The sequence below is a fragment of the Piliocolobus tephrosceles genome, chromosome 6 (genome assembly GCF_002776525.5).
Source record: "Piliocolobus tephrosceles isolate RC106 chromosome 6, ASM277652v3, whole genome shotgun sequence".
Taxonomy (NCBI): Eukaryota; Metazoa; Chordata; class Mammalia; order Primates; family Cercopithecidae; genus Piliocolobus; species Piliocolobus tephrosceles.
Window position 1 is genome coordinate 119,075,899 of NC_045439.1, and position 8,404 is coordinate 119,084,302.

Sequence of the window (8,404 nt, forward strand, 5' to 3'; positions counted from 1 at the left end):
AGATAATACTCCCAGATCATAAATAATTTCTTCTATGTGTACTTCTATATAAAATGTATTTTCGTTAAGTAGTAAATAAGTCACATAATTTGAACATCAAAAACACTTTAAAAGGGTCTTTGCTGTGTATCACCATCTGTCATCCATTTCTTCATATATTCTTTTTCTCTCTTCTGCTCTGTGCTCCGGGGCATACCCTTATGGGCTACATTACCAGGGTTCCTTGTTATCTGACTTCTGATTGAGTTTGTCCAGTGAAAGGCACCAGACAATGAGAGGGCTAAAGGGAAGAGAGACGTGAATGTTGCTTCCCTTTATCTCTCTGCTTTGGCTTTGGCATTCAGTTGCTGCCCTACTGCAATCACAGATCTGATCAGGTCATCCTTTCTTCCAGCAGCTCTCACTGAGTTCCTACAAAATTATGCCCTCCCTTTTTCCATCAGTAGGAGGGATGATAATGGCTTTCCACTGTTACTAATCTCCAGATTCTTCAACATTCCTTATTAATTTATTCAACTTTACTGATACTTGGCTAAAATCTCTTAGGTAAAAGTGTATCTTCAGTTAAACCATGATGGACATCTTTCCTGACATGATCTTGAAGCATAAAAAAATATATTATGAAAACTCTCTTCTGAACTTCATTCATAAACTTCCCATTGCCCACTAATACTAACTTTTTGTTAATACTATATTCCAGAGAACTTTTTATACCTATAAGGTAATTAAAACATGTGTCCTCGCCCTTTCATTTATCACAAATGGTAGCATACAATAGACACTACTCTTCCACTTGTTTTTGCACTTAATAATATATGACTATAGTTTCCAATCAGTACATAAGAAGCTTCCTGATGCATAGCACAAGGTTCAGATGCATAGTAATCTATTTTGTGGATATATTTTAATTCATCCATTCAGTCCTCTAATTATTGATATGTATTTGTTTATAATATCATTCAGTTACTAGCAATCATTCAATAAATAATTTAATATAAACCATCTTTTTTGCAGATTTGTTTGGTGAGAAATTACATGAATCTGCTTTAATAATTCTGCATATTAGATATATTTTCAAAGCATCTTAATTTATCTCTTCAACTATTTTATTTAGTTAGATCTTTAGAACATGCTTAGCTTGTATTCTCTTTCCCAATTTTTAAATTTGAAGTTTTTGGATAAAGATCTTATTTTGCTACTTGTTATTTCTGCTAATCCTTTTGTTGTTTTGTTTTGTTCTGAGACGGAGTCTTGTTCTGTCGCCCAGGCTAGAGTGCAATGGCACGATCTTGGTCACTACAAGCTCCGCCTCCTGGGTTCAAGCGATTCTCCTGCCTCAGCCTCCTGAGTAGCTGGGATTACAGGCACCTGCCACCACGCCCGGTTAATTTTTGTATTTTTAGTAGAGACGAGGTTTCACCATGTTAGTCAGGCTGGTCTCAAACTCCTGACCTCGTGATCTGCCTGCCTCGGCCTCCCAAAGTGCTGAGATTACAGGCGTGAGCCACTGTGCCCGGCCTCTTGGTGCTAATTCTTAATTGTGGTGGCTTGTCTATTTCTCCTTTTGGAAATTTTCTATAGTGAGTTGAACTATGGTAGGTTTTACATGTGGGAATCTTATGCATTCTGAATTGAGGTTGAACTCCTTCAGATAATATTTACATTTGTGTCTTCTAGGCAGCACTAGGCAATAACAACTTTTAAGTAAATGTTTTAACATTCCTGGACCATATCAGTAATATAAATAATACATTTCAGTTGCCAGTGGAGAACGAAAGACCTGCACATGTGAAATCTCAGGAAAGATTTTATTTTCCCAAGATTCTAGGTTAGTAAGATCTGTAAATAGCCTCAAGATACCTGTGGTTTAAGGATCCTCATAACAAAATTATATTCTATTTCATCACTCTCACCACCTGTAGAATTATCTTATTTTCTTGAGAACACAAAATTTGTGGTTACATTTTCCTTAGCATTTTTTAAGATGTCTACAGTGGGAGAAATTTTTTGTCTTGCTGGCAATAATTCTATAAGATGATGTTTTACATGAATAAATGTAGGAAAATGGTTTAGAGAAAGACCAGCATTCAATATATATTTATTTTAGGACAAAAACAATTTGGTCACGTTTTTAGACAGGATGTAAGATGTCAGATTGAAGAAAAAATGAAAAATGGGAGCGAGTAATATCAATTAAAGGGTCAACTAGACAGAAAGAGCAGAGCAAGCACATATAAAGGAACCAAGAAGCACAGGATATCCTAGAGTAAAATGAAATGTATCTATATTTTCTTGGATTACAAAGTAGAAGTAATATTTAAGATTAGAAAAAAGATAGTATGTCCAGATCTCAGGGAGTCTGGATATGATGCTCAAGATTTTAGAATTCGGTCTGAGTCTAAACAAGGATTTGAAGCTAAACACCGGCATTACTAAGAGCAGGGCCTTCGTAATCTTGTGTGGAGCTTCATTACTGTACTCTTTATTCATTTTATTCTAAGCTGTGGCCATTCCATACATTTTTTTCTTTCTCTAGGACCAGACTGACTTGAGACATGGAGTTATTGTGTGATAACATACAATCTTAAGTTGTTCTTGCTATCCACATGAATGAGCTTGACTACTTGTTTTGTTTATGTGTTCTCTTGGCATTAAGAGTGATTTGGAAACGAGTTTATATAGAGAATCCCTCAGCAAACATTCAGTAATTTATACAATTAATTTTTACCCTTTTTTGCCTTGTGTCAGGTAAGTGTGCTTCTAAGAGTGGGAAAAAGACTCTAAGGTAACTCATTGAATAACGGTACAGAAAGATCAGTGGATTTGTTAGACAAATGAGAAGGGAAGAAGTAAGTTAAAGAGACAGAGAGACAAACATTTGGTGGACTGATTCAGTTTGGGACAGGGTAAGTGGTGATCAACTGCTGAGAGTCCCTCATTAAACCATTTAGTGAGAGTAGGTTGGATTGTTGTAGTGGGGGTTATCAGAGGCTGATAAAGGGAGGTTGTTGAAAAGTGTTAAACAAAGTAAGATTAATAAGGTTAGTTTTCATTTCAGATATATTACTCTGGGTTACTTTTTATTTTAATAATAATTACTGAGAAATAAATTGCATACAATAAAATTCACCCTTTAAATGTATACTCCAGTGGTTTTTAGGAGATTCACAGATTTGTTTACCCATCACCACTATCTAATTTCAGCATATTTTTATCATCCTAAAAGAAACCTCATTCCTTGTAGCACTCACTGTTTATTCTGTCCTCTCACCCACCCTGAAAAACTGCTAATCTATTTGTCTTTATGTATTTGCCTTTTTGGGATATGTCATATCACATATCATGATACATGGGATCATATAATATGTGGTTTGTCATGACAGGATTATTTGATTTAGAATAATGTTTTCAAAGTTCAGTCATGTTGTAGCATGTATCAGTACTTCATTCGATTTTATAATTGAATACTACTACATTGTATGACTATACACATTTGTTTATCCATTCATCAGTTGATGGACATTTGGGTTGTTTCCATTTTTTGGCTACTTTGAATAATGTCATTATGAACACTCTTGGACAAGATTTTGCACAGATACATGTTTTCACTTCACTTGGGTACATAACTATGAGTGTATTTGCTAGGTTATATGGTAACTCTAGGTTTAACATTTTGAGGAACTTCCACACATTTTTCAAAGTGACTATACCATTTTCTATTCCCATCAACAGTATATGAGGGATACTAGTTCCTCCACAGGCATGCTATTCTTTGTTATGGTCTATCTTTTCTAAAATTTTACCTATTCTATTGGGTGGGAAGTTGTTTCTCATCATAGTTTTGACATGAATTTCCCATGTGATAAATGGAGTTGAACATCTTTTATAGGTTTGGTGGATATTTCTATATTCTCTAGGGAAAAATGTCAAGTCCTTTTGTATGTTTTAATTGGGTTAACTTGTGCTTTTATTGTTGAAACATAAATTTATTTATGTATTCTGGATATAACTGTCATGTGTTTTCATTTTCTTGATTGTGCCCTTTGACGAACACAACTTTTTAATTTTTATAAAGCCCAATATATTCATGTTTTTTATCACTTATTCTTTTGTTATCACCTGTAAGAAACTATACAAAGGTCACAAAGATTTCACCCTATATTTTCTTCTAAGAGTTCTATAGTTTTAAGTCTTAAATGTAAATCATTTATTCATTTGAATTTAGTTTTGTATACAGAATGAGGTAAACAGGTATAACTTCATTATTTGGCATGTGGATATCCAATTGTTCCAGTATCATTTGTTGAAGAGCCCATGATTTCCCCCATTAAATTGTCATAGAACTCTTGTTAAAAATCAGTTGGCCATAATGTATGGGTTTGTTTGGGGGATCTCAATTATATTTTATTGTTCTATATGTCTATCCTTATGTTTGTACCATACTGTTTTGATTACCGTAGCTTTGTAGCAAGTTTTGAAATAAAAAAAGTGAGTCCTCCAACTTTGTTCTTTTTCAAGATTGATTTGGCTATAGTATTAGCATGTCAATTTCTGTAAGAGCAAATAATTGGGATTTTATAAGGACTGCAATAAATTTGTAAATCAATGAAGGGTATATTGTTATCTGAATGATAATAAATCCCCCAGTTTATGATCTTATAATATATTCCCATTTACTTAGGTCTTCATTAACTTCTTTCAATAAATGTTTTATAGTTTTGATTGTACAGGTATTACACTTCTGTTGTTAAATATATTCCTTGTTATTGTTTGGATGTTATTGTAAATGGAATTGTTTTATTAATATTATTTCTAGACTACTCATTGCTAGTGTAAAGAAATAAAATGAATTTTCTATACTGATCTTATATCTTGGAGCCTTGACAAACTAATTTATTAGTTCTAAAAGATGTTTTTTGTTGTTTTTGTGGATTACCCTGGATTTTCTATATACAGTCATTCCTCTGTATTCACAGCTTCCATCTGTATTCAGAGCTTCTGCCTTCATGGATTCAACTAACAACAATCAAAAATTGAATTATTGCTGGAAAAAAGATACAATAAAAATGCCAATTAACATATAGCATAACTATTTACATAATAGTTGGTATTATAAGTAATCTAGAAATGATTTGAAGTATGAGGAAAAATGTAGATCATATGCAAATACTAAGTTATTTTATATAGTGCACTTGAGAATGTGCCAATTTTGGTATCCACAGTGTTCTTAGAACCAATTCCCTGGGGATACAGAGGGACAACCATTCAAATCATGCCATTCATGATGCAAAAATAGTAATTGTTTTACTTTTTCTTCACAATTTAATTCTGTTTATTTCTTCTTGACTGATTGTCCTCACTAGAACCCCAATACAATGTTAAATGTAAGCGTCAAGAGTAGGGATCCTTTTCTCCTTCCTGATCTTAGGGAGAAAGTATTTGTTCTTTCATGTTAAACATGATGTTAACTTACAAGTGCCTATATAAGGTTGAGGAACCTGTATTCTATTTCTAGTATTATCAAGTGTTTTTAATCATGAATGAGTATTGGATTTTGTCAAATACCTTTTGTGCATCAATTGAGATGACCATTTTTCCCCTTTATTTCATTAATATGAAGTACATTGACTGATTTTCATATGTTAAACCAGTGCATAATTCCTGGGATATACCCCATCTGGACATGGTGTCTAATCTTTTTATATGTTGTTGGATTCAGTTTGCTTATATTTTGTTGAGGACTTCTTTAGGTACTTTTATAAGGGATATTGGTTTGTAATTTTATTTTCTTATGATGCTTCTGTCTGATTTTATTATCAAGGTAATACTGGTCTCATACTGTGAATTGTTTGAGGTTTGAAAAATGGATTAAAGAGAAAATGATAGTGCCCATAGACCAAGGAAGGAACTGTTGCATTAACTCAGGTGGATATGCTTTAAAGTAATAATAATGAGAATAGAAATGTGTGAAGAAAAAGCCAATATTTAGTATAAAGATATTTTTTTAAAACTGAATTTCTTCCTGCTATTCAAGGGAGAGCTGTGCATGTAGGGATGTATCTCTGAACCAAACAAATTGCTAAGTTTATACAGAAGTAAATTGAAACAAAAGAAATAATATTAAATGCTCAGGAATTGGCCGATTTCCAAAAGTGAGGGTGTATGGAACATGGCTATTGGTAACTGGCTGCTACTAATTGACTGGCTTTCAGAAGCATAGTTACTAATATGAAATTGTAATTGATCAATTAACATGGATTCAAATTTACTGGCATGGGTTTAAAATTTATTCTGGTTATTACCTAATATTATGGATAAGAAAAAGAATAGGAATGTTTTATTCTTGGAGAGAAATGAGCAAATAAAAAGTGAATTCAGGGCATATGCTGATTTAATGAGGTAGTAAAGAAGAGGGATATGTTAAGCATGTGATTCAAGTTTCTGGCTTGTATGACTTAATGTGAGATCGGCCATGTTAAGAATCTCTCTCTTTTGTTCTTCTTTCTTGGATTTGCCATGTGCAGTGCAATTGCCACCAAAATGTAAAATTTTCATAAAAATCCTTACAGAGAAGACCTGTAAGGTTGAAGCCTCCAATACAATAGAAAACATAAAGGCCAAGATCTAGGACGAGGAAGGAAGTCCTCCTCATCAGCCAAGACTGATCTTTACTGGTAAGCAACTGGAAGATGGGGGTATTTTGACTAGGACATTAAAAATAAGTCCACACTTCACCTTGTGCTGAGACTCCCTGGAGACGCTAAGAAAAGGAAGAAGCCTTGTACCACTTCCAAGCAGAATAAGCATAAGAGAAAGAAGGTTAGGCTGGCTGTCCTGAAATAGTATAAGGTGGATAAGAATGACAAAATTAATCACCTTCAATGTCCTTCAGATGAATGCAGTACTGAAGTTTTTATGGCCAGTCACTGTAATAGACATTACTGTGGCAAATGTGACCTGACTTACTGCTTCAGCAAATCAGAAGACAAGTAATTGTTTATGAGTTAATAAAAAGTGTGAACTTAAAAAAAACACAAAATCTATCTCTTTGTTGACTGATGTACTCCTAGTTCCTCAGAAAATAGCTGTAATGAACTAGGCACTTTATAAATATTTTTTAATTAAAATATTTCCATTAACATAGGAAACAATGAAAGTATAAAATGCTAGAGATGTTTAATTTCAAATCTCTGCAAGATATCAAAAGAAGGTGCATTATAGTAAACTGGAATAATTAGTACAGATATTTATTTTGACAAGATTTTGTGGGCACCAGCATACAGATGATTTTTGAAAATGTAAGTCACATAAAAGTTCCTATGGACCTTAGGAGAAGGAAAGACAGCTAGGACAGACATCTGACAAACCCAAACATTTGAAGAACCAGGAAGCAATATAATCTGATAAGAACACTGATAAGAAAATATTTAAAATAAGCAGTAAGAAAATAATGAGAGAATTGTGAAAGCTAAGTGAAGTTATTTTGTTTATTTGTTCTCTCTCTTTTCCCCACCTCCTGAAGAAAGAAGTGGTTAACCTTATTAAATAAGCCTTAGGGGGTGCACAAGAAAAGGAAGAGCACTGGAGGGTACCTATAGGATCAACAATGGGGATATCAGTGTCCTTGACAAGAGTTGATTCTCTGGAGTGGTAGGTGCTATGTGTAGAAGAATCAGCTGAGGAGAGTGAACGAGGTTTAGTTGGACAGAGGAGAATAGGATAAGCACACAGGCTTTGAGTTGAGGAAAGGAGTTTTTTGATTTTTATATTAAGGGAAACTAAAGCTTATTAAATCCTGATTGAAAAGAAATGGATAGAGATTTGCAATGCAGGAAAGACAACAAATGATCAAAAGACTAATGTAAAGAGTGAGAATTTATGATTCTATGTCTTCTAACTCTCGAAACCTTGCACCTCTAAATTTCTTTCTTTTTTTTTTTTTTTTTTTTTTTTTTTTGAGGCGGAGTCTCGCTCTGTCGCCCAGGCTGGAGTGCAGTGGCCGGATCTCGGCTCACTGCAAACTCCGCCTCCCGGGTTTACGCCATTCTCCTGCCTCAGCCTCCCGAGTAGCTGGGACTACAGGCGCCCGCCACCTCGCCCGGCTAGTTTTTTTGTATTTTTTTTCGTAGAGACGGGGTTTCACCGTGTTCACCAGGATGGTCTCGATCTCCTGACCTCGTGATCCGCCCGTCTCGGCCTCCCAAAGTGCTGGGATTACAGGCTTGAGCCACCGCGCCTGGCCGCACCTCTACATTTCTATGATTATTTTAATTGTCTGTGTAAATGGCTGCTTTATTGGGAATTTGTTGTTAACTATCTTAATGCAAGTAATTCACAGATGATATGACAAAATTGATAAAGTTATTTTATTCTTTCATAAGGAATATAGAACATAGTAAACAAA

The 8,404-nt window shown here is 34.3% G+C and overlaps 1 pseudogene; it reads left to right on the forward strand.

The window, feature by feature from the left end:
• The first annotated feature begins 6,472 nt into the window (after positions 1-6,472).
• On the forward strand, positions 6,473-6,993 carry LOC111552893 (annotated as a pseudogene).
• Positions 6,994-8,404: the final 1,411 nt, after the last annotated feature.